Source organism: Dendrobates tinctorius, unplaced genomic scaffold (genome assembly GCF_039654945.1).
Source record: "Dendrobates tinctorius isolate UK_male_01 unplaced genomic scaffold, ASM3965494v1 ptg000011l, whole genome shotgun sequence".
NCBI lineage: Eukaryota > Metazoa > Chordata > Amphibia > Anura > Dendrobatidae > Dendrobates > Dendrobates tinctorius.
The window spans coordinates 16,297,603-16,324,705 of NW_027361679.1; the positions used below are offsets into that span (position 1 = coordinate 16,297,603).

Consider the following 27,103-nt stretch of genomic DNA (forward strand, 5'->3'; position numbering starts at 1 on the left):
AATTGTGTCTGCTACATGTTAAATATCAGAAATTAAAGTTTGTACGCATTACATAATAGATTTTTAAGCATTTCTCTAATGTATTTGTAGAATTACCCTGTTTAACCTCTCTATTTCGCTTAGGATCAAATTATGCAAAATTATTGTTAAAATGTTCAATGAATTATTGTTCCTTAGACTGTCCCCTAGGGGGCAATATTAAGTAAAGACTGCCAGATCTTTCTGTTGGGTGGATGTATGGATGTAGTAGTAATACAAGAAGCAGTTCAAAAGTCATTTCTCTCTGTGAGGCCAGGCTTAGTGCAGCTCATTTCTTCTGAGGACTCCAGACTGTAAGGTAAAATGAAAATTCCTTGTTTAATTCCCTCCTATCCATGTAGCATAGGTCATTTATAACACGTGGATTATAACTCTTGAGAATTGCATGCAGTAGATAAGATTGTGTAAACTGAAATACTAATGTCATAGCGGAATATTTTGTAGTCTTATTGTATACACTCATGTTACTATGCTGTGCTCTGTAAAACATTTTTTTTTAATTTTTTTAAGATATATGAAAGACTAATTGATGTTCAAAGAGTAAAGGTCTATATACTGAGTGCTTATACCTGCGGTATTGTAAATCCAAGTTCTACTTTCACAGAAAATTAGTTTTTTTAAACAATCATCACACATATGCTTTAGTCAACTGTTCATGATTCCTGAGATCTGCAGTAGTCAAATCATGATTTATAATTAATTTTTAATCTATTTGTGTCTGAACTAATCAAATTCACAAATACAAATGTTGGCTTATAGCCCCAGGATAGAACTATGTTCTATATTTTTCAATTAAAATATGTTATAATGCATATTTCTAATATTGTTTATTACATTTAATGCTGTGCTGATTAGTATGGTATGCATATGTTGCATACAAAACCTAAGATAAAAACAAGATGAATATGCAATGCATAGGCGCATATTCACACTGGCCATAAAACAGACAAAATCTAAGATAAAAACAAAATAAGCAAATACAGTGCAGTAAATAGATAGCAAAAGTGCATGAAAATAATATAGAGTACTTAGTTAACATAAGTTTGATCAAAGAAACATAAAAGCCATCCCACCACGTTAAAATGACCCTATTCAGAACTGTCCTAACCTTTAGCATCAAAACCTTACCATTTGTTAAATGACGTAAATGTGAATATTGGTCGAGAATGACCAAGACCCTGGCCAAATGGACACGCAGCCATGGGGAGCTGTATAAGAGTAACGTCCAACACAAAGAAAAGGGAGACTCACCCTTATTTGTACAGAGTGCAAAAACTTGAAACAAATCCTAAAGAGATGAACTGGAATATAAGTTGGCATGCATGCAACGTTTGGGCCCATTTCCACATTGAACACTAAACAGACAAAACTTAAGATAAAAACAAAATGAGCTAACACCCTTCAGTAAATAAGTAGATAGCAATAGTGTATGAAAATAACATAGGGTACATCGTTAACATAATTTACATTAAAAAAATTAACCACCATCCCACCACATCAAGGTGACCCTATTCAGTATGGTCCTAAATTCTGGTATTAAAACCTTGCCATATGTCAAATGACATATATGTGAATAAGGGCTGAGCAGGACTGAGACCCCCGACTAATGGACATCCAATCATGGGGAACTATATAAACATAATTTCCAGCTCAAAGAAAGTGGAGGCCACTCTCTTAATTGCAAAAAGCTAATATTCCAATTCATCTCTATAAGTATATGTTGCATACAGTAGCTGTGAATTGGATTTGTATGACCACATTTATACACATAATGTGCACTGATTTTTCCTGTTCATACAGGGTCATTGCAAACATCTTATTTTCTGCCAAGGGTGATTTGAATACTTATAACATCATTTGGGTTCCATACAAAATTATCAACTTGAAATGCATCTATATATGGACAAAATATTTAATTAACTCACCCCTATTGTGATGGCTTGGGATGTTTGATGGTATTGATGATGTTGCTACTCAAAACTACTTTTCAAGGTTTGCGTCAGTATCAAGTGTAGTTGACTCTTTGTGATATTTTTTGTAAAGAACTGACCACAGTAGTAAGTTGTTCCGAACACATATATATTTCACTGCATTCCCACTGTAAGTGGGAAATTCATCACTGCTCACATAACATTTATTGTACTCAAGCAGTGGGAGGTCTGCAGTATATGCAGTCTATCACATAGAGTACCCTGTGGTTGCTATATACAGTGCTTCGCGAAAGTATTCAGCCCCCTGGAACTTTTCAACCTTTTCCCACATATCATGCTTCAAACATAAAGACACCAAATGTAAATTTTTGGTGAAGAATCAACAAGTGGGACACAATTGTGAAGTTCAACGAAATTTATTGGTTATTTTAAATTTTTGTGGAAATTCAAAAACTGAAAAGTGGGGTGTGCAATATTATTCGGCCCCTTTATTTTCAGTGTAGCAAACTCACTCCAGAAGCTTATTGTGCATCTCTGAATGATCCAATATTGTCATGAAAAAACCTCAAAAAATATAATGGATAAAATACTCTAAAAAAACACCAAGATAGCAGCAAAAAAACTTTGATCCTAAAAATTAACTTTTATTCCAATATTTAAAACCTGGATGATACCAGTATAGGGAACAGGGTACAGGATATTTTTAACATACAAAATATACAATGTATCAGGGCACTACACTCGCCCTAATAGGCCCTAGTGCGTCCCTTCCTTGCCGCTGAGGTTGGCACCCTAATATATGCGATCTGGCGCCCCCGCTCAACGTCGGTAACCCTAATAACACCCTAAAAAACCCTAATCCACGACGAGGATACACAAAAAAAACACAAACACACAGAATTCCTGAAAAATTGACCCCTGGTGGAGAGACTATATACTGTCTCTAGGAGTGCACCTATTCTAAAACAGAGTGGTGGGTATATGTCCACCCTAATATCTCGTAGTAAGAAATGCTTATGGTTGCAGCTCAAATAGAAACTTAACTCGTAGAAAAAATGCTAAATGCTGCATAGATGACAGACTGTAGCTTTCTATAAAAAAAAAAACGTTTACACATAACAGCAATGCGTAGATCAAATCCAAAAGGAGTTCATCAGGAAAAAATATTTGCTGATCTAACATATCCAAAGGACATAATAGTCCTCAAAATACACAATAGACACAATAGTCTCTTTTATAAGCGAGGATGGCAAAGAACACCATTAAATTCTGTCAGCATAAAAATTCAAAAAGATACTTATCAGCCATCAGATGATGGGCTGGGCTCGATATCATCTGATGGCTGATAAGTATCTTTTTTAATTTTTATGCTGACAGACTGATGGATGGCAATTTGTATATTGGGTCACTGGGTTACCCCATGAATGAATTTAATGGTGTTCTTTGCCATCCTCGCTTATAAAAGAGACTATTGTGTCTATTGTGTATTTTGAGGACTATTATGTCCTTTGGATATGTTAGATCAGCAAATATTTTTTCCTGATGAACTCCTTTTGGATTTGATCTACGCATTGCTGTTATGTGTAAACGTTTTTTTTATAGAAAGCTACAGTCTGTCATCTATGCAGCATTTAGCATTTTTTCTATGAGATAAGTTTCTATTTGAGCTGCAACCATAAGCATTTTTTACTACGAGATATTAGGGTGGACATATACCCACCACTCTGTTTTAGAATAGGTGCACTCCTAGAGACAGTATATAGTCTCTCCACCAGGGGTCATTTTTTCGGGAATTCTGTGTGTTTGTGTTTTTTTTGTGTATCCTCGTCGTGGATTAGGGTTTTTTAGGGTGTTATTAGGGCCACCGACGTTGAGCGGGGGCGCCACATCGCATATATTAGGGTGCCAACCTCCGCGGCAAGGAAGGGATGCACTAGGGCCTATTAGGGCGAGTGTAGTGCCCTGATACATTGTATATTTTGTATGTTAAAAATATCCTGCACCCTGTTCCCTATACTGGTATCATCCAGGTTTTAAATATTGGAATAAAAGTTAATTTTTAGGATCAAAATTTTTTTGCTGCTATCTTGGTGTTTTTTTTCCAATATTGTCATAAATGATGAATGATGATAAATATAAACCACCTGTGAGTAATCAAGTCTCCGTATAAATGCACCTGCTCTGTGATAGTCTCAGGGTTCTGTTTGATGCACAAAGAGCATCATGAAGACCAAGGAACACAACAGGCAGGTCCATGATACTGTTGTGGAGAAGTTTATAGCTGGATTTGGATACAAAATGATTTCCAAAACTTTAAACATCCCAAGGAGCACTGTGCAAGCGATCATATTGAAATGGAAGGAGTATCATACCACTGCAAATCTACCAAGACCCGGCCGTCCCTCTAATCTTTCATCTCAAACAAGGAGAAGACTGACCGGACATGCAGCCAAGAGGCCCATGATTACTCTGGATGAACTTCAGAGATCTACAGCTGAGGTGGGACAGTCTGTCCACAGGACAGCAATCAGTCATACACTGCACAAATCTGGCCTTCATGGAAGAATGGCAAGAAGAAAGCCATTTCTCGAAGATATCTATAAAACGTGTCGTACAAAGTTTGCAACAAGCCAACTGGGAGACACGCCATACATGTGGAAGAAGGTGCTCTGGTCAGATTAACCGAAAATCGAACTTATGGCAACAATGCCAAATGATATGCTTGGCGAAAAGGCAGCACAGCTCATCACCCTGAACACACCATCACCACTGTCAAACATGGTGGTGGCAGCATCATGGTTTGGGCCTGCTTTTCTTCAGCAGGGACAGGGAAGATGGTTAAAATTTATGGGAAGATGGATGGAGCCAAATACAGGACCATTCTTGAAGAAAACCTGTTGGAGTCTGCAAAAGACCTGAGACTAGGACGGAGATTTGTCTTCCAACAAGACAATGATCCCAAACAAAGCAAAATCTACAATGGAGTGGTTCACAAATAAATGTATCCAGGTGTTAGAATGGCCAAGTCAAAGTCCAGACCTGAATCAAATCAAGAATCTGTGGAAAGAGCTGAAAACTGCTGTTCACAAACGATCTCCATCAACCTCACTGAGCTCGAACTGTTTGCCAAGGAAGAATGGTCAAGAATTTCAGTCTCTCAATGCACAAAACTGATAGAGACATACCCCAAGCGACTTGCAGCTGTAATCGCACTTTTCAGTTTTTGAATTTCCACAAAAATTTAAAATAACCAATAAATTTTGTTCAACTTCACAATTGTGTTCCACTTGTTGTTGATTCTTCACCAAAAATTTACATTTGGTATCTTTATGTTTGAAGCATGATATGTGGGAAAAAGTTGAATAGTTCCAGGGGGCCGAATACTTTCACAAGGCACTGTATACATAACATAGGAGACACAGACTGCTGTATACATCACATTGAGTACACTGGGACTACAATATATACACATCACAAAGGAGATTCAGAGACTGTTGTATATGCATCACATATGAGACACTGGAGCATATACATCTCTTAGGAGACACCAAAACTGCTGTTATACAGCACAGAGGAAAAACAGAGATTGTTGTATAAACATCACATAGGAGACATGGAGACTGCTGAGTACACATCACATAGGAGACATAGAGACTACTGTATACACATCACAAACGAGACACAGAGACTACCGTATTCATTACATAGGGGACACCGAGATTGCTGTATATACATCACATAGGATACACTGGGGGTCTTGTACATATATATCACTTAGGAGACATTGGGACTGGTGTATTTATATCACATGGTAGAGTCTAGGACTTGAGCATATGCATCACAAAGGAAACACTAAGACTGGAGCATATACTCTACATTGGAAACGCTGGGGCTGAAGCATATAGTACAAGACATCAGAGCTGGAGTATATACTTCACATAATATACAATGGGGCCTATACATCACATAGGAGATGCTGAGCTGCAGCCTATCATCATGTGAGAGATGCTGCTGCTGCAGACTATAAATCACATGGGAGACGCTGGGGCTGCAGACTACACATCACATGTGAGTCGCTGCGGCTGCAGACTATATATCAAATGAGAGACCCTGGGGCTGTGGGAGACCCTGGGACTCTAGACTATACATCACATGAGAGATGTAGCAACTGCAAACTATACACCACGTGGGAGATGCTGCAGCTGCAGACTATACATCACATGGAAGACGCTGGGGATGCAGACTACACATCACATGGGAATCACTGCGGCTGCAGACTACATATCATATGGGAAACCGTGGGGCTGTGGGAGACCCTGGGGCTGTAGACTACACATCACAAGTGACAATATTTTTATTGAACAATAAATCACACAAAATTGATATAAATATAAGCACAAAATAAGATTCAGAATCAGGGAGGCAACAGACAAGCAGATATGTAAACTGGGCCTTAGTAGACCGCGCCTTTGACGGCCCCCCGAGGAAGCCAACGCGAAATACGCATTGGGGCTGCGTGTTCCGGAAGTCTTAGTGAGGGACTATGGGTAAAAGTGTCTCTTATTACATTTGTTGATTTCTTCTTTGATACCTATTCATTTAGTTAGGCAGCTATTTGGGGTCTTTTGGGAGATCCTTTATGGTATGATTTGGTTGCTAAGCCAAAATTTAGAGTTTACATTGAGGCACTTTAGGCTGCATGGGTAGTGTATATATGCCAGATATGGTATTTTAAACACCTTCCCACCTCTTGATGTGTTTCTAAAGCCCGGTTTACATATCTGCTTGTCTGTTGCCTCCCCGATTCTGAACCTTATTTTGTGCTTGTATTTATATCAATTTTGTGTGATTTATTGTTCACTTAAATAAAATATTGACTTTTTTATTCGAATTTGATTCTTGGGTCTACACTCAGTTTTTCTGTATACTATGTCTGAGCGAGTGTACCATTTGGGACAATTCCCTGGTCCGTATAATATTTATTGAGGATCACCTGTTATGCATTTACAATGTACTCTGTTCTAATTTGTAAATATCACGAGACAAGCAGCAACTGCAAACTTTAAATCACGTGGGAGATGTTGGGGCTGCAGACTATCCCTCACATGGGAGATGCTGTGGTTGCAGTCTTAAGTTGGATGGGAATGTAGAGAATGGAAACTCCACCAACAAAGACTGAAGATTTATTGTTGGGGTAAGAGACATTATAGGGAGTGGGGATGGAATGAGATGAAATTAGTGTGTACACTAAGTATGTATGAGGAGCAGAGGCGATTGCTGTAGGCAATGGTGTGGACACAGCATGAAGAGCAGTGGGGGGTTGGTGCTGCAGACAGAGTATGAGGAGCGGGGAAGATTAGTGCTGCGGACACAGTCTGATGAGTTGGGGATTTGATGTCGGGACACAGTATGAGGAAGTTTGCAAAGATTAGCTGGAGCTGTGAAATTTCATCATAGCATCTGAACAAGATGAAGAAACTATAATGACTCTAATCAGACAAAATGTCACTTATAAGGTACTTGTACAGTACAGACCAAAAGTTTGGACACACCTTCTCATTCAAAGAGTTTTCTTTTATTTCATGACTATGAAAATTGTAGATTCACTCTGAAGGCATCAAAACTATGAATTAACACATGTGGAATTATATAATTAACAAAAAAGTGTGAAACAACTGAAAATATGTCTTATATTCTAGGTTCTTCAAAGTAGCCACCTTGTGCTTTGATTACTGCTTTGCACACTCTTGGCATTCTCTTGATGAGCTTCAAGAGGTAGTCACCGGATATGGTCTTCCAACAGTCTTGAAGGAGTTCCCAGAGATGCTTAGCACTTGTTGGCCCTTTTGCCTTCACTCTGCGGTCCCGCTAACCCCAAACCATCTCGATTGGGTTCAGGTCTGGTGACTGTGGAGGTCAGGTCATCTGGCGTAGCACCCCATCACTGTCCTTCTTGGTCAAATAGCCCTTACACAGCCTGGAGGTGTGTTTGGGGTCATTGTCCTGTTGAAAAATAAAAGATGGTCCAACTAAACGCAAACCGGATGGAATAGCATGCCGCTGCAAGATGCTGTGGTAGCCATGCTGATTCAGTATGCCTTCAATTTTAAATAAATCCCCAACAGTGTCACCAGCAAAGCATCCCCACACCATCACACCTCCTCCTCCATGCTTCACGGTGGGAACCAGGCATGTAGAGTCCATCCGTTCACCTTTTCTGCATCTCACAAAGACACTGTCGTTGGAACCAAAGATCTCAAATTTGGACTCATCAGACTAAAGCACAGATTTCCACTGGTCTAATTTCCATTCCTTGTGTTCTTTAGCCCAAACAAGTCTCCTGCTTGTTGCCTGTCCTTAGCAGTGGTTTCCTAGCAGCCATTTTTCCATGAAGGCCTGCTGCACAAAGTCTCCTGTTAACAGTTGATGTAGAGATGTGTCTGCTGCTAGAACTCTGTGTGGCATCGACCTGGTCTCTAATCTGAGCTGCTGTTAACCTGCGATTTCTGAGGCTGGTGACTCGGATGAACTTATCCTCCGCAGCAGAGGTGACTCTTTGTCTTCCTTTCCTGGGGCGGTCCTCATGTGAGCCAGTTTCTTTGTAGCGCTTGATGGTTTTTGCCACTGCACTTGGGGACACTTTCAAAGTTTTCCCAATTTTTCAGACTGACTGACCTTCATTTCTTAAAGTAATGATGGCCACACGTTTTTCTTTGCTTAGTTGCTTTTTTCTAACCATAATACAAATTCTAACATTCTATTCAGTAGGACTATCAGCTGTGTATCCACCAGACTTCTGCACAACACAACTGATGATCCCAACCCTATTTAAAAGGCAAGAAATCCCACTTATTAAACCTGACAGGGCACACCTGTGAAGTGAAAACCATTTCTGGTCACTACCTCTTGAAGCTCATCAAGAGAATGCCAAGAGTGTGCAAAGCAGTAATCAAAGCAAAAGGTGGCTACTTTGAAGAACCTAGAATATAAGACATATTTTCAGTTGTTTCACACTTTTTTGTTAATTATATAATTCCACATGTGTTAATTCATAGTTTTGATGCCTTCAGAGTGAATCTATAATTTTCAGAGTCATGAAAATAAAGAAAACTCTTTGAATGAGAAGGTGTGTCCAAACTTTTGGTCTGTACTGTATGTAAATGTTTATTTGCGCTACTGAATAACTATTATTAGTACTGTGGTTCCTGTGTGATCTGATTATGATGACTGATAACAGCAACTCCCATTATCATCTTGCCATTGTTAAGGACATACTGAGAGTTTTAGGTTCATGTGATACAAGTGTATATAGGGCTGAGCTGACAATACAATTGATTGCGGCACTAAGATTGGTGATGTATTCATGTACTGATAGTGATTCTTGTGATATATTCGTGTACTGATGGTGGTTATAGTGATGTATTGATGTGCTGATGGTGGTTCTGGTAACAGATTTCTGTACTGATGGTAGTTCTGGTGATGTTTTTCTGTACTAATGGGGCTTGTGATACTGTATTTCTGTACTGCTGGTGGTTTTGGTGATGTATTCTTGTGGTGATATTGGTTCCGATCCTGTACACATGTAATAATCCATAACTTGTAAGATTATATAATACATGGTCATGTTAATAAAGTATTGTGATGTCCGGCAAGTTAATGGTTACTTAATTTGCATTTATGTTTGAAGCTTTAAAGTGGTTGTCCATGTTTGTTCTAAATTCTCACAGCGAACTCACTGCACACTGTCAGGAGTCTCTGGTCTTGGCGGTGAGAGCAGGAGGTCATGCAAACTGAGATTTGCATATATGCATATATGCCAACTAGTCATGTGTGGCCTCACTCAATACAAGTGAATTAAGCAAGGCTGGACAAATCTAGCTGGAATGTGACTGGAGTATGCAAATTGCATAGTTGCAGTTACATAACCATCCGCTCATGCCACGTTGGCACGTGAATGCAAATATGCAAATCGCATATAAGTAGTCACATGATAACTACTCAAATCACTTGAGCTGGGGGGGAGTTAAGGGGGCACCAAAAAAACCTAGATTCACCTCTGTCCAAGGCTACCTTAGGGTATGTGCACAAGTTGCAGATTCTGCTGCGGATCTGCCGCAGTTTCTGCTGCATTGTACAGTACCTTTATATTCAATGGAAATTGAAAAATGTAGTGCACATGCTGCAGATTTTTCCGTGCGGATTAGCTGCCATTTTAAATCCACAGCATGTCAATTCTTTGTGCGGAATCCGCAGCGGTTTGACACCTGCTTCATGACCAGGTGTCAAAGCGCAGGGGAAAACCGCAGGCTATTCTGCAGGTAAAACTCAGGTCTTTTGACCTGCAGATTTAGCAAAATCCGCACGGAAAAATCCGCAGCACAATCCGCAACGTGTGCACTCACCCTTTGGTGCTGAGAACAAATGGCAAGTTGTAGTGAGGCTATTACAATTTGCCTTAATGGATACATGGTCTCTTTGTAGCCCACACTAAATGCCATGTGAGTCGTTATAAGCTCAGATCACTGAAAATTAGTGCCTCATAAACAAGACTTAAATGTCCTAAAGAATTGACATAAAAAAGCCTTGTGTGGGCTCCTAGATATGTGTATGATTTGATTTAATAAATAACCTGGTCTCTCTGAGTCCAAGGGTCACAATAGAAAAGTTGATATCTGCGTACTGTGTACTGTTTTCCTTTCCTTCAGTTTGGCACCAAAACATTATTAGTCAATCATAACATACAGTATTATCAGTGTGAATACCAGCTTGTCCAACACATTCTAGCATTGACCATTTGGAGATATTAGCCTGTATCTATAAAATATAGACAGTGACAGACTTTATACCTGCGTTGGGATGGGACACAGTGATCTCTCCTATTAGATGATTCAATGTTTCACAGAGAATCAATTGTGTTGTGTGGAATAGGAAATGGATAGCATTTCATATGACAAGAAATAGGGAAATAAATTGTAGTAATTTGAATGTACAAGGTTTATCTGCAAACAGAAAAAGAACATATTATAGGCCTGGCTGGAGATATGACTCCATATTAATAGATTTCAGATCTACATTCCTCTTTCCTTCATTCCTGCTTCTTAAAGGGGTTGACCACTACATTCTATAATGCCCCCACTGATTTAAACTTTGTAAAGAAGTATTTTTGTAAATACCTCTTGTTGCCATCTGTGCCTTTTGAGCGGCACTACCACTAATGGCTCACTTGGCATCACTTTACCCCGGCCGTCACCGCTGACTTCCACTGATGTCACATCAAGTTGCAGAATCCCTTGCATCACTCGGGCGTGACCCAGTCGCTCGCACCCCTCCTGATTGACTGGGCTGTGGGCAGAGTTTCACGGTGCGTCACAGCCCAGTATCCAGCACAAGCTTTCCCTCTCTCAACTGCTATCATTAGCCACAAGCACGTGCTGGATACTGGCTGGGGTCACGTGATGCCAAATGAGCGGTCAGCGATAGCGCCACTCACAGTCAGAGATGGCAAGAAGAGGTATTTACAAAAATAGTTCATTAAAAGGTTTAAATTGGTTGGGCATTATAGAATGTATTGGACAACCTCTTTAAACTTAAAGAAGTACTCCCATTCAAATTTTTATGGGTTTAATTCTGTGTGAATGTATATGCAGTGCAATGCAGGTGCCTTGATATACTCACAGACTCATTATCATCTAAGGTTTCCAGTGCCGCTGCGGTCCCCTTAAGAGTCACAGTCACATGACTGAAGTTTCAACTCTACCGACCACACCGGGGTTTATTATGGGCCTGATTCATCCAAACTTTTACTCTAGTAGCTTTGAAAAGTTGCACAATTTTGGTGCAACCTGAGGCTGCACAAATATGTTGCTACTTTTGGCATTCACACACAATTTTTGACAGCTCCAACAAAGTAGGCAGGTTGGGTGGTAGGCATGATGACATACCAAAGTCATTCATTTTATGGGCAGTGGTGATTGCTACACCACAAATCTTTCTCCAGCAGGGATTCTAGCAGGATTTGTGGTGTGGTACACACAGTGTTGTACACCATTCATCCTACGCTCTTGATTTATGAAGAGGTCTACACCTCTTCATGAATCAGAGGAGACTGACTCCAGCACATCTCATAAGCAACACCAGTCTTGATAAACCGGACTTTCGTGGAAGCTGAAAGTTGCTTTTACAGTGTATGCCTACTGAGTGTCAGAAAATGGCTCCATAGGTTTATATTGTAATACCAACTTTGGGCTCACACATAAACCCCAGTGTGTCTGCAAGTCAGAAAGCTGTCATATGACTCAAAGAGGACCAGACTAACATGGTATACTGAAGTAGTTGGTGATCAGTGAATATACATTCACACAAGTTTAACTAATACAAATTTTAATAGGAGTTTTGCTTTGAGGGGTTTACCACTTTTGAAATTAAATTAAGGCAAACATACTCACCTAACCAATTCCCTGCCATTTCTTTGCAAGCACTGCCTGAATCCTCTTTTAGTCTCCATGCCTTTTCTTTTGGTTGGATAGGCATGTTGCATATTGTGCTGCAGACAGTGATTCACAGCCAAGGCCATCATCAGGGTAGTACTGTAACTGTAGTTAAAGGTTTTGACAGAAATGTTAAAGAAAGGGCTTAGGCTACTTGCACACTTGCGTTCCTTGGAGCTGCGTCAGGCCGCCGCTAAGCTCCACTCCTGCCGCGCCTTCTCCAGTTAGCTCCTCCTATGGGCGCATGATGCTGCATGCGACCTGCATACCCTATCTTTAGCATTGGGTATGCAGGCCATGCGCAGATATGCATTTGCCGGCGCATGCATCCTTTTGACGGTGCGCCAAGTGCACCAAAATGCAACAGGGTGCGTTTGGCGCAGGTCAGTGCACCATCAAAAGGAAGCATGTGCCGGCAAACGCATACCTGCGCACGGCCTGTGTATCCAATGCTAAAGATAGGGTACGCAGGTTGCATGCAGCGTCATGCGCCCATAGGTGGAGCTAACCGGAGGAGGCACAGAAGAGGGCGGAGCTTAGCGGCAGCCGTGCGCAGCTCCCAGGAACGCAAGTGTGCAAGTAGCCTCATTCACTGCCTGATGTATTCATATTGGTCTATGATTTCACTATAGTGAAAAGAACAGGATGTGTTGCAGAGAGTCTAACCCTCCTCCTTTCTTCAAACATATATGACATGTGACCAAACATGAGGATGAGGTAGAGATTGATGGGTTGCCTGGAAAAAAAAGAGAAAAAGTCTTTGGTTACTCTGTGTTACCATGTTATTGCAGACTGCCAAATCACGATAGTGTGCAAAATGTGCACACTTTCACAATTCTCCTGTATTCCCCCATGTAGGTGGAAGTTTACGTGACCCCATATATGCAATTTTCATACTTGCTGTCATGTACTGACTAGACCCCTTCATTTCTCTCAATTCTACCCTATTAAGAAATGCTGAGTGACACTAGTCACCACATGGAAAGGCAAAGAATCCCAGCACTCACGTATTGAGTAGTAGCTGTTTTATTGCATAAAGAGCAAATCCATAGATGTTTCATCCCATCCCAGGCTGGGCTGAAATGTCTGTAGATTTGCTCTGATTACAATAATACAGTTACTACTCAATACGTGAGCACCGGGATTCTTTGCCTTTCCATTTATGCTTCCTCCACGAGCACCACATGGATTGTCGACCACTTCTTGCTTTTTCACTAGTTAGCATGTGACTGAAGTATGCAAATCTCATACATGTGATCATATGGCCGCCCACCCACCGACACAGTAATACAAGGGAATTGTGATAATGTATGAATTGAAAGTTGTCATGATTCAGCAATCTACAGTGACATAAAGGGAATACAAACTTTTTTTCTCAGACCAGACAACTCCTTTAAGAGAGACATTATTCACCTGTGGTTCCTTCTCCAATCATAGTCATTTTGACAGTGTAACACCTGCACCGATGAGCAAGGAAGCTAAGTGTGCAAATGTGTATCTATGTGTATGTCGAACGAGTGTATATATGTGTCCATGTGTATGTTGAGTAATTGAACAAGTGTGTTCTTGTGTATCGTGAACGTATATGTAAGTGCGTTCACGTGTATGGTGAGCAAGTGTATAAGTGTGTCCATGTGTTTGCTGAGCAAGTATAAAAATGTTTCTATGTATATGATAAGTGAGTGATCAGATATGATAAAAAAATATTCAGGATTGAGGATTGAGCTTTCGAGAGCTTGCAATGTGTTACCATCTTTTCAGTTAGCCATTAAAAGGTATCACCTACTGAGGACTCTCAATCCTGAATATTTTTCTATCTACTGGCTAACACGGTACAAAGATATACATCTTTCCTGTATCAGATATGATAAGCGAGTGATCAGTGCGTCAATGTGTATAGTGAGCGAGTTTGTAAGGGCCAAGCAGCAGCACCAAACAACTGTTGAATCTTTACTGATAGAGGGTCTTTTAATAGCCTATATACAGAGAGGCAGAGCACAGTAAACTATATGCACAGAGCAATCTGTAGTAGATTGTTCAATGCGCACAGACTGCCATGAATCTCGGCTCTGTGAGTCCTGTTTACATAAGACGTTGTACCACTGAAACTGAGGATTTTTTGTTCTTCACAAAACATAATTTCATCAGATGAATGAGTGTTTTGCTCATTCACTGAGGTATTGACAGACTGTCTACAATAAAAGATTATCAAGAAACCAGTACTCTTAAAAATGCTCATTCACGATTATATTTCAGTGCAAATAGAGCTTAAGTGTGTACGTATGTAGGGTAAGCGTATATAAGTGTATTTATGTGTATAGTACAGTGTCTTAAAAATTAGCTATACCTCGTGAACTTTTCCACATTTTTTCTCATTACACCTACAAATTTAAACATATTTTATTGGGATTTTATGTGATATACTAAAGTAACAAGTATTTGTAAAGTGTAAAGGAAATAATACTTGGTTTTCTAGTTATTTTAAAAAATATAAATCTGAAAATTGTGACGTGCATTAGTATTCAACCACTGTAGTCTGATAACCCTAAATAAAATACTGACTGAACCATTTGCCTCCACTAGTAACATAATTAGTAAATTGAGTCCAGCAGTGTGTTATTTATTCTCACTATACGGTAACCACAGCTGTGAAGACCTGAAAGGTTGTTCAACCCCCTTAACGACCGCTGATACACATTAAAATGGCAGCCGCTAAGGAGCCTTATTCCCTTATTACCATTTTAAAGTGGCAATAAGGGAATAAGCCTATGGCATCCCACAGAGTCGAAAAAAACCTATGGGGTCAGCAACAAAGGATAGCTGTGACCCTGGAGAACACGATCAGGGCCAGATTTTCTGGTCCCCAATCACGTGATTGCCGTTATTCATTGAAAAATAACAAACACGTAAAAAAAAGGGTGCCCGTTAATAAAAATCATTTCTCTCTCTTCTGTCATGTTTGTACAGTATGTGTTGTTTGTAAAGTGACATCACTTATGGGGGGGTTTCTTCTGTTCTGAAATCTTAAAGGTTCTGCCAGTGTGACATGGCACCCTCAAACCATCACAACAAAATCTGAATTCCAATATGACAGTCCTTTCCTTCTGAACTTTGCACTGTGCCTCAAAAGTAGTTTTCAACCACATCTAGGGTATTGGTGTGAAGAAGGGAGGACCGGGCTGCCAGGGCTGCTGAGGTGTCAGGTCCATAACTGCTGGGGCCGAACCTCCTGTTCCTGGGGGGAACGAGACTGCAGCCAGAGTGAGCCAGTTACCAGGGTGAAGGTGGGCGTGGCTAGTCAGTCTGAGGTAAAATGAGTTGCATGGCAACTGAAGTGGTCTTCCCACCAGAACATAAAGCAGGGGCAGACCACAGCTGCTGTGAGGAGAGCGACAGGCCGCAGCGAACAGGGACAGGGCTGCATCGTGAGATCCTTACTGATATTGGCGGGTGCGCAGGTGAACGTGCGTTTTACAGAGCATTGCACTACGGATGACCAGGTGTCAGCTGACACACTGGGAGGCGCACGCTGGGTAGAGCACTGCAGTGCAGCTGCTCGAGGGATGGGGGCTTTATTCTTTCGCACCACTGTTATATGGACTAGGGGCTCAGTGGGTAAAACTTGAGACCGCCTGCTGCCACCAAAAGCAGGACAGTGAATAGGGCGGGAGCGCCTGGAGATGCTACGTCGACTGCTGCTGGCAATTCACTATCCACGGGACCTTCAGCAAGTGACCAGCTGAGAAGCCACAATAAGTGAAACTGTTAACAAAAGACTGTCTATTTAACCATCTGTTATACTGTAGAATTTTGAGGGATCAATTTGTGTTGAGTCTTAGGGACGCACCGATGAAACAGGCATTGCAAGAACGCTTGTGCGGCACCCCATGTATGACCTTCTTAGAAGTGGGGCAGAGTCGTGCATAAGAGAGCAGGCACAGGGGGTGTCGGCCCTGGCAGGGATGGTCCGTAGCTATGAAGTACCTATCACACCTGCAGCAGAGCCAGAGTGGGCCTGAGCTACAACAGATGCAAAGGGAATGGACCAGTCTCAGGAGAGACCCTGTTCTGGCTCAAGACCCACTGTGAGGAGCTTCCCCCAATAAAGATAAGAGTCATGCAGGATCCAGCCTTTCTGCCGGACCCCGTCAGGGAATGAGACCTCTTGGTGCCAAAGGGGGGCTGATGTGTTTTAACTGTGGGGAGACAGGACATTATGCTCAAAGCCGTGCGAGGCAGAGATGACCCCCCACACAGCCGTTAAGCTAGTGGGCTCCATGGCTGGGGGACGCAGCCTGGAGCCAGGAAGATGAAAAAATGGGGAAGGAAGTCCAAAGAATAAAATTTCTGCTAGCCCTACAGTCTGGGCCGAGGTGAATGGGCAGGCTGTTCACTACTTGATCAACACTGGGTCACAAGTGACTACTCTGCCAGGAGCCTACTTCAGACGACACTTTCCAGAAGTCTCGTGGCCAGAGTGGGGACAAGTATTAAGATTAACAGAGGGCAATCAGTTGCCCACTCTGGTCATAGGAGTGGTCTGGATGGAGATTAAAGTATGTGGGAAGGATGTAGGCCGCAAGGGGGTCGTGTTGGTCAAAGGAGATGCTGGTCGTGGACCCGTAATGACTCTGGGGATGAACGTGCTGAAGGAGATGGGAAAACTACTGATTAGTGAGCCGCCGGGACCTTTCTTGAACCAATGGACCCCACAAACCCCTCAACGGAAGGTGCTTCAGAAGCTAATCCGAGCAGCTCAAGCCCAGGAAACATCAGAAGATGGAAGAGTCTTGGGAAAAGTGATGGTAATTGCGGCTGCAAAGATTACTTTACCGCCAGGCCAGACAGTGCTTACATTACCAGTATGAGCTTGTACTCCTTTGGAAGGTGTGGAGGTGCAAATCGAGCCAGCTCGTCGCTCGAACACTAGCCACAGTGCAAGATGGCAACGTTGTAATGCGGTGTGTCAATCTGGGGACTGAAAGTCTCACCCTTCTACCCAAGAGTGAGGTGGCTCAAATCCTGGGCATGCCGGAGAAGCTAATGCCACCCAAAATAGTACAATTGGTCGTTGTGCAAGGGGATCCCTGGACTCTAGAAGGTACAGCAACACCAGAGTCCCCACCTAGCAGCAACAAAGGGGGTCAGAGAATCTTAGATTGGATGCGGGCAGAATTGACGGGACTATCACTGCAACAAAACCAGCAAGTAGAGGATGTACTGGAGCACTATCAGGAATTTTTTGCTCACCAGGAAGATGACTTCAGTTGCACTCAGACCTTCACTCATAAAATTCCTACAGGAAGTGCCGTGCCAATCAGAGAAATGTGTTGTCTAGTGATGAGCGAGCACTAAAATGCTCGGGTGCTCGTTGCTCAGGTCGAGCAAATTGGAATACTCGGGTACTCGGACAAAACGAAGAGCCCAATTTAATTTTTTGCACTGATAGATGAGGTCTGTCACAGAGATACCACACTGCCAAATATGTGGCCTGATTTTTTTTAAATGCAAAATAGTGCTGTATATAATTAGAGTAACAGACAGGAAAAACACTGGAATACCAGCCTAAAATGCCCAAATTTAGAGCACAGAGATATATGAAGCCTTTCACGGAGATACCACACTGCCAAATATGTGTCCTGTATTTTTTTTAATTCAAAATAGTGCTGTATATAACTAGAGTGACAGACAGCAAAAAAAATTGAATTTAGGACTAAAATGCCCAAATTTGCAGCACACGGATGTATGAGGCATGTCACAGATATGCCACACTGTACAATATGTGGCCTGTTTTTAAAAAAATGCAAAATAGTGCTGTATATAACTAGAGTGACAGACAGGAAAACACTGTAATACCGGCCTGAAATGGCCAAACTTGGACCACACAGATATATAAGGCCTGACTGTCACGAAGTCCTGTGTGACAAGACCCAACAATCGGTCGGTCACTAAAAGGTAAAACAAAAAAAAAACCACACCAAGAGACACAAAGGAAACTTGGTGGCCCTTGTGATAGGGAATGGGGAAAATGGACATCTTCTACACTCTCCTAAGGATGTGCCCTGATTTCCCTGATGTCCCTATACAGGTTTTTTCAACCTGTCGCCGAGCAGGATACCTTAGCAAGTGAGGACACTGGTACCACCAATGCACTAATATAACACAAGGTAAGGTATGCCAAACACCACAGGGAAAAGGAAACACAAAACAACACTTAGCTTTCTCTGCTGCAATGCACCGCACAGTAGAGTAAAGGTACTGTCACACTTAGCAATATCGCTAGCAATATCGCTATAACTTGTGACGTTATAGTGATATTGCTAGCGATATCGCTGTGTGTGATACTTACCTACGACCCGCTCCCCCGCTGGTTATCGCTGATCGCGCGAGAACGTCCTGGACTGTTTCTCATCGTCAGCTTCCTGCGGCGCTTCCTGTGGAGAGACGAGCAGCGAGCGTGGAGCCGGATGGGAGGACGTCAGGATCGCCTAGTGTGACAGGTAAGTAGTGATCCCCGACCCCTGCAATGTCGCTGGTGAGATCTGCCTGTGTGGCAGCTCACTAGCGACTACTTAGCGATGCACCAGCGATCCTGACTGCATCATATCGCTGGTCGGGATCGCTGGTGCATCGCTAAGTGTGACAGTACCTTAAGTCACCAGATCACATCATTCAGCTGAAGCACCACTGCACCAGCAACCTCCTGTCTTCAGCACGGTTTGTATCCAAAAGGACCTGTATCACCAACAGTCAGCTGACCTTTTAAAGGATGGTGGGAGTGGTCACCACCTGCATCAGGAAACTCACCAGCAATGTAATTACACTAGCCAGCCACCGGGAGGAAAAACTGACGTTAACCCCCAATGGCCTGAAAGGAAAATTTTTTAATATGAGAAAGACAAATCTGCCACAGATGCAAAAATGCATGGTGACACTGGCACAGAGATACCACACTGCCTGTTTTGTTTTAATTTAAATGCAAAATAGTGTTGTATATAACTAGAGTGACAGACAGCCAAAAAAATGGAATTTAGGCCTGAAATGCCCAAATTTTTAGCACACAGATATATGACGCGTGTCACAGATATACCACACTGTACAGTATGCGGCCTGTTTTTTTTTAAATGCAAAATAGTGCTGTATATAACTAGAGTAACAGACAGTAAAAACACTGGAAGACCAGCCTAAAATGCCCAAACTTTAGGATATATGAGGCCTAGCATGGAGATACCACACTGCCAAATATGTGGCCTAGCTTTTTATGCAAAATAGTGCTGTATATAACTAGAGTGACAGACAGCAAAAAAAAGGAATTTAGGCCTAAAATGCCCAATTTTTTAGCACACGGATGAATGAGGCGTGTCCCAGACATACCACACTGTAAAATATGTGGCCTGTATGTATTTTTGGGGGGGTTCAGCAAAATGGTGTCAAGAAATTGTGTAAGACACTCAAAAAAATGTCTACTCTACCTTACAACATAAAAATGAAAGATTTCTCTGCGCACTCAAAAGTGATTTTTGGGACCCCTTTAAAATTGCTGGATTTGCATGCTGTGCTAGGAAAAGGATCTGGCTGTATTGTACAGTGTCAAAAAGCAAATGGAGAAAAAAAGGGTTCTGGATTGCTTTGCAATAAAATAATCTCTACTAACCTGGCAAATAATTTTTTCCTAGCCAATTATACCTGGGGCAAGGTATATACAGTCAATATTTGCTATAGGTAGCAGCAGCAGACAGTAATGTAATGGACCCTCTTGATGTATGCAATGATATAATAATCTTTATTTTTATATAGCGCTAACATATTCCGCAGCGCTTTACAGTTTGCACACATTATCACCACTGTCCCCGATGGGGCTCACAATCTAAATTCCCTATCAGTATGTCTTCAGAATGTGGGAGGAAACCGGAGTGCCCGGAGGAAACCCACGCAAACACGGGGAGAACATACAAACTCCTTGCAGATGTTGTCCTTGGTGGGATTCGAACCCAGGACCCCAGCTCTGCAAGGCTGCAGCGCTAACCACTGAGCCACCGTACCGCCCCATGTATATATCTACAGTATATACACACATAGAGTGCCTGCAGGCTTTGCACTGATATTTATAGAACGACGTACACTCCCCTGCCTACCTAAGGCCACTTTCACACTTCAGGCTTTCGGTATCCTGCATGGTGCGGCGAAAAAGCGGACTGCCGGATCCGGCGCCTGTTACGACCAGATCTGGCTTTTTCCCCATGCTGTATCATTGCTGCCGCATTGCGTCGGATGGCAATGCGGCGCGTCCGTTTTTTTCCGGATCCGGAGAAAATAGCCGTTTCGGCGTCTGGAAAAAACGTTGCATGCAACGTTTTTTCCCAACGCCGGACCGGTTTTTTGCACTGCGCATGCCCGGAAACCTTCTTTGCCAGGAATATATCCGGCAGAAAGAAGGATCCGGTGTCTGCGTTTGCGGCCGGATCCGGTAGTCCGGTTTTTCGCCGCCCCATGCCGCATACCGAAAGCCTGAAGAGTGAAAGCGGCCTAACACTGCAACCTAAATACTCCGGAATAAGTCCTTAGAAGGACTGTTGGTTTAGCTGGATTTGAGTAGTTTAGGATGGTAGACCCCACAATGACTAATAAATCCCCAAATTTGACCCTATCTTGGCAGCAGCTCTCTTTACACTATCTCAATCCGGAGCTGAATGCACCGAGCAGGGCGACGCCCGGTCTCTTATACCCCTGATGATGCTGTGCGGCCAGCCAATCACTGCAAGACCACAGCAAAGATGGCTGCGGTGTTACAGTGCCTGGCAGACAATCCCTGCAAGGTGATTGGGTCTCTAAAGACCGCCAAAAATGCAGGGTGGAGACCCGAGTTACCGCTGAGTAATCCCAGAAATGCTCGGTGCTCGCCGAGTACACCAAGTACAGTGATACTCGAGTGACGAGTAGTGGCAAGCACGTTCGCTCATCACTAATAGTGTCAAATACCCTCCCAGTTGTACAAGGAGGTGAAGGAGATGCTGGCTCATATGCTGCAAAGCGGAGTAATGCGAGAGAGTCAGAGTCCGTGGGCGGCTCCCATTGTGCCAGTCCAGAAAAAGGACGGGACTCTGCGGTTCTGTGTCGATTATAGTCAGCTGAACTCCTGCACTGTGCGAGACTTACCCGTTACCCCAAATTGAGGAGTCCCTCACTGCCCTGGGATGGGCAAATTATTTTTCCACCCTTGATCTGGCCAGCGGGTACTGGCAGGTGCCAATGGCATAACGCGATCAGTCGAAAACACCATTTGTATTGCCCATGGGACTGTTCGAGTTTAATCGCATGCCCTTTGGCCTGACTAACTCCCCAGGGATGTTCCAGCGCTTGATGGAGAGATGTTTGGGAGATTTTAATTTTGAGGCTACGTTGATGACATCATTGTCTATGCGCCCACCTTTTAGGAGCACCTACAGCGGCTAGAACAAATGCTGAGACGGTTACAGAGTCATGACCTGAAAGTGAAGCCCCAGAAATGTCATCTGTTCCACAAGCAAATTGAGTATTTGGGGCATATTGTGTAGAGCGAAGGAGTAAGACCTGCATGAGAGAAAGTGGCAGCAATGCAAGAATGGCCCACTCATACATCGGTGAAAGATGTACAGGCTTTCCTAGGGCTTACTGGATACTACCAGCATTTTGTGAAAAACTTCACCCATATAGCGAACCCCTTGCTGGAATGGCTGAAGGGATTTCCAGCTGGCTCGAAGAACTGAACCATCCAGTGGGGAGACCGGCAAGAGGAAGCTTTTCCAGCCATGAAAATGGTTTTCACCGAGGTGCCCATACTTGCTTATGCTGATTTTTCACAGGCATTCATTCTTCACACTGATTGGTGTCTATATGGCCTGGGAGCAGTCCTGTTGCAGGTACAAGGAGAAAATTGTTTACCGGGCCAAGGCAGAGAATACTCATGCCGGCGCACTCTCCAGGGTGACACACGAATGTCCTGGCCGTGACCGAGATGAGGAACTTGAGGCAGAAGACATTCCTGGATTTCAAAACCTGTCTACCTTGTTGGTAGCGACAGAGGGACAGATCAAGACATAGTCTGAAGATCAAGTCCTAGGGTGGCCTCGAGCCAATTGGATCCAACTCCAACAAATGGACAAAGAGACTGCTCAGCTGCGACAGTGGGTGGCATTAAAACAACCTCCTAGTCCAAGTGAGAAGAATGAGCTGTCCTCAGGCACCCTGCGGATTCTGGGACAATGGGAAAGACTCTGCTTGAGTGATGGATTGTTGTATCGGAAAGTACAGCTGTTGCGAGAAGAGGGAGTAACTTGGCAAGTAGTTCTCCCGGAGAAGTCATTCAAGATTGTGGCCACCGAGGCTCATGAGAGGAGGGCTCACTTCAGTGCATAGAAAACATTCTGGTGGCTACAGAAATTGGTGTATCACCCATGACTGAGGAATGCAGTGGAAGATGCATGTCAACAATGCAGAAGCTGTGAGTTGGCTAAACCCCCAGAACAGCGGGCCCCAACACAGACCATTGTACCTCCACCCCTTTGGAAGCCTTGATGATTGACTATCTGATTGTAGGAGCAGCACATCTTGGCTATGAACTGTTAGGCGTCGGGTTCCTGCCACTGCACAGCAGGAATCCAGAGCCTTGCACTTAGCGGTCTCCCATTCTCCTTCGGCCACCGTGGAGCCTTGCTCAGCAGTCTCGCCGGTCCCAATGCTCTGCCCAGACCAGCAGCGTGGGATCAGTTGCTGCTGCTACCTCTGGTTCAGGTATGAAAATGCACCCTGGCCAGAAGCAAAAGACTCCAGAATCTAAGTCCTTCCGTCGCTCCACCGAGCATGCTCATGGGAAGATTCCCCATTGGGGATCGGGAGTCACATACTCAGGTCCTTCTCCAGTCCTGATTGGTCCATCAGGGGATCTGGAAGGTTCCGGAAGGTCTTGGCTATAAAAGACTCACATGGTCTCTCGGCCATGCGCTTGTATAGACTCTAGTTGCTATGTGTGTGGATGATAACGGATGCATGTACCTGGTGAATGACTTATTAAGATTCCCCTCCCCTGGATATTATGCATGTGGTTAGAGTATCAGTATTAGAGTCAGCGCCAGTCAGTGGCTAAGCTATAGGCCACAGTGCACATCATCCACAGCACTAGCGTCTGATGGTGTCGCCTACTATAGGGCATTATTGTACCGTGACAGTCACTGTCGCTCCGCTGCAGTCAGCCTCAGTTAGCGGCGTTCGCGGTTGCGACGCCGCACGCTCAGTAGGTCTAGAGGGACACTGGCCTTGTGTCCTTGGGCCCGAGTCCTGTGACCATATACAGAGCGTTCATCTCCCCGAGCTCTGTGAGCTTGAACAGGCTCGGTATTGGTGTTTAACGGTTCGGTGGCTCTGTGAAGCAACAGAATTCGCCCTGTGCACACCGGGTGAAGTTTATCACGCATGTGTTCCGCCATTATACAGCCATATTGAGTGTCCGCCATTATCTAGCAGCAGTGTACCACCTCAGCACGGTGGACCCCGGGCTGCGAATGCACCTACTATTATTTTATAATTTGGTGCGTTCCATCAGCCCTAACACAAACATTGTCTGGTGATGACTGACCACTTCACTAAGCTTGCTGTGGTAACTCCAACTAGAGATCAGACCGCCGAATCAGCTGCACAGGCCACCTGTCGAGATTTCATCCATGTGTACAACTGCTCGCAAAGGGTCCACTCTGATCAAGGTACCTGCTTCCAAGGACGAGTTATAGAAGAACTACACCATTTGTACCAGATTGTGAAGTCCAGAACTACTCCCTACCACCCTCAAGGGAATGGAGCATGTGAACGCTTCAATAGAACATTAATCCAGATATTACACAATTTGGAAGAAGACTGGAAGATAAGGTGGCCTGAGTTTGTGGCAGAGTTGGTGTGGGTGTTCAACAACCGAGTGCACAGAACGACAAGGTTCACGCTGTACATCTTGTTGTTTGGGCGAAAAGGACAAGAGATTACAGAGCTGGAACTGGACCCGGGGAGGACTACCCATGGACAGGGTTGTCCTCTTGGGTTAAGGAACACTGGCATCAATTGCATACTCCCCGTCGACTGGTGCTGACAAAATTTCAGGAACTTAAGCACCATGAGGCACCACCTATTCACAGCACAGCTCTGAGACACGGGGACGGAGTTTTGGTCCAGAATAAGCAGCCCAGGGAAAGGTGGAAAGCTGGTGGGAGCATACTCCACATCAAGGGATACGACGGGTTGGTCTCAATGGTCCGGTGTACAAAGTTCAGCTTGAACAGGAGGGGGAAGCACCCACTAGAGTAGTCCGTCGTAGCATGTTGCAGCCCTGCTTGTCCAAAGAGCCCAAAAGTGGGGAAGAGTTGCCAAAAACCAGGGAGGTGCTCCCAGCTCTGGTCCTCGACTTCGATGAAGAAGAGGTAATGTTAGCTCCGTGCCCAAGCCTCAATGATTTGCCACCTACCCCCTCTTGGGGGATGAAAACTGAGTCACCCATGCTGGATATCACTAAAGCAGCAGACCCACCAGGTCAGAGCATCCCTTTACTGCCCACAAGTCAGCCCATACTACTCCGTTCAGAGCGAACCACAGCTAGAGTGCCTCCCACCTGCTATGAGTAAGATCAGTTTATCTGGCAAAGAATTATCCGAGAAGTCGAGAAGTGCGAATGACTGGCAAAGCAGCTCTCACCTGTGGAATGGTGAGCTAAAGGAAAGCGGGGTGTAGAAGGGAGGACCGGGCTGCCAAGGCTGCTGAGGCGTTGGGTCCGGAACTGCTGGGGTCGAACCTCCTATTCCTGGGGAGAATGAGATTGCAGCCGGAGCGAGCCAGTAACCAGGGTGAAGGGGCAGGGCCAGTCAGTCTGAGGTAAAATGGGTTGCATGGCAACTGAAGTGGTCTTCCCATCAGAACGCTAAGCAGGTGCGGACCGGGGCTGTTGTGAGGAGAGCGACGGGCTGAAGCGCGCAGGGACAGGGCCACGTCGTGAGAGACTTACCGATATCGGCGGGCGTGCAGGTAAACATGCGTCTTACAGAGTATCGCACTACAGACGACCAGGTGTCAGCTGACACATTGGGAGGCGCATGCCAGGCAGAGCATTGCAGCGCAGCCGCTTGCGGGACGCAGGCTGCCCAGAGGGACACATGCTGGGTTGAACTTTGTGGAGGGCTTTGTTCTTTCACTCCACTGTTATATGGACTAGGAGCTCAGGGGGTAAAACTGGAGACCGCCCACTGCTGCCTGTGTTGGTTGCTGATTGTACCTGGGACTCTGTCCATATGATGTATCATCATGAATTTTGATTTTTTAATATATTATAAATAAATTGGAATTTTAATCAAAGTCTTCACGCCGGAGATCACTTCCTTCCCCCCTTTTTTTCTTCTTATTGAGCAAATTTTAATGTACCAGAATCAAGGACTGCTATTTCATCAACCCTGCTGAGTAATACAATGGAGAGTTTTACTCAGCTTGATATGGAAATCCATACCAAAAAAACGATGATTAAAAGGCCACAAATTAGAAAAACACCATAATTTTATTATTATAGAAAATGCATAAAATCCATAATGCCAGGATAATCAGGGGAAAGAGAATAGAAAAAACACTCACTGATGCGGTTGTACACATGCACATACAAAAGGGACGTACTCATCCAGGCGACCATGTATAATTTGCAATACATCAACAATGAAAAAATAAAAAAAAAATACTAGTGTGGATACAATTCCACTGATAACAAATATAGGCAAAGCCAAGGAAATCGTAGGTAATTACCATGGAGGTCAGTCAGGGAGCGTGTCACAGCCAAGAATAAGCACATCCGCCCCGACACGCGTTTCGGACCTTCCTTCTTCAAGGGGCCCCTGAACATGTGAGAAATATGGGAGGCTGCGAGCAGCTAGTGGGGCTGTACTATGTTATATATGCCAGGTGTGATTGATTTTGGGTTACATCCCATTATATTGTATACATATGGCTATATAATTGTGCCTATATTTGTTATCAGTGGAATTGTATCCACACTAGTATTTTTTTGTATTTTTCAATGTTGATGTATTGCAAATATACATTGTCGCCTGGATGAGTACGTCCCTTTTTGTATGTGCATGTGTACAACCGCATCAGTGAGTGTTTTTTCTATTCCCTTTCCCCTGATTATCCTGTCATTATGGATTTTATGCATTTTCTATAATAATAAAATTATGGTGTTTTTCTAATTTTTGGCCTTTTAATCATCGCTTTTTGGTATGGATTTATGTGCTTTTTGGTGATAGGCAATAACAATCCTTAAATCACATATATATGGTTCATGTATTGATGCTCTATACCATGCATGTGTGTTTGACTTGTTGGTTCTGTTCAGCTTGATATGGAGTATACTAGGATCTTCTGTACTTACTATAAAACCTTTCCTGTCCGCTGTAAAATCCTGTATGCAGGGTGAGAACTACCTATGTGATGACCACCTGACAGCCCACAACAAGGCCCTGGATCACATCCTCTCTTTTGGTTTCAAAAAATTTTCCCTCAAATTTTTTTCCCATTATTAAGGAATGGGTCTCCTACACTGGTAACGTGTATACACTAAGTGCAAGGGATGCCAAAAATTAGGAGGAACGC

General features: G+C 43.5%; 1 protein-coding gene across 1 annotated transcript in view; it reads left to right on the forward strand.

The window, feature by feature from the left end:
• Positions 1-210: 210 nt before the first annotated feature.
• The window catches only part of HPGDS (hematopoietic prostaglandin D synthase), a 101,314-nt gene continuing 74,421 nt past the window's right edge, over positions 211-27,103 (forward strand). The window contains exon 1 of the mRNA XM_073589955.1: positions 211-337. The gene's annotated coding sequence lies outside the window, so the exon portion shown is untranslated. The remainder of the gene's footprint in view (positions 338-27,103) is intronic.